Consider the following 1,142-nt stretch of genomic DNA (forward strand, 5'->3'; position numbering starts at 1 on the left):
CTCATGACTGATCTGGATATGTTCTTTTTGAGGATGAACGCAACACCATTCCTCTTCACTTTGTTATTCCCGGCATAATAAACCATGTGGTTGTCAGATTCAAAATGGCCAGTACCAGTCCATTTCAGCTCACTAATGCCTAAGATACCGATGTTTATGAGTTCCGTTTCATTTTTGACAACTTCCAGTTTTCCCAGATTCATACTTCGTACATTCCATGTTCCGATTTTCAATGGATGTTTATAGCTGTTTCTCTTCATTTTGAGTTGTGCCCTATCAGCAAATGAAGGTCCCACGAGCTTTACTCATTTGTGTTATCACAGTCAACTCTACTTTGAGGAGGCAGCTCTTCCCCAGTCTCATTTTGAGTGCCTTCCAACTTGAGGGGCTCATTTTCTGGCACTATATCTGACAGTGTTTCTCTGCTATTCATAAGGTTGTCAGTTGACTAAATATTTGGAAGTAGTTTGTCACTCTTTCTTCCTAGTCTGTCTTTGTCTGGAAGCTCATCTGAAACCTGTCCACCATGGGTGACCCTGCTGGTAATTAAAATACCAGTGGCATAGCTTTCAGAATCACAGAAACTCACAAGCCACCACAGTAAGACAATCTCTTTGGTATCCCATGTGAATAAAGTTTTGCTAAAGGTAATACAGAAATGGCTACAATCATACATTGACAGAGAACTTCCAGAGGTTCAAGTCAGATTCAGAAGAGGTCGTGGAACAAGGGATATCATTGCTGATGTCTGATGGATCTTGGCTGAAAGCAGAGAATATCAGAAAGATGTTTTCCTGTGCTTTATTGACTACGCAAAAGCTTTCGATTGTGTGGATCTTGACAAGCTATGGACAACATTGTGAAGTATGAGTATTCTGGAACACTTAATTGTTCTCCTGAGGAATCTGTACTTGGACCAAGAGACAGTTGTTCAAACAGAACATGGGAACACTGAATGTTTTAAAAATAAGAAATGTGTGCAACAAGGTTGTATCCTTTCACCATACTTATTCAACCTGTATGTTGAGCAAATAATCCAAGAAACTGGGTTATCTGAAGACAAACGTGGCATCAGGATTGGAGGAAGACTCATTAACAACCTACAATATGCAGATGATACAATCTTGCTTGCTGAAAGTGAA

The sequence above is a fragment of the Chrysochloris asiatica genome, unplaced genomic scaffold, assembly GCF_000296735.1.
Source record: "Chrysochloris asiatica unplaced genomic scaffold, ChrAsi1.0 scaffold00239, whole genome shotgun sequence".
Lineage (NCBI taxonomy): Eukaryota > Metazoa > Chordata > Mammalia > Afrosoricida > Chrysochloridae > Chrysochloris > Chrysochloris asiatica.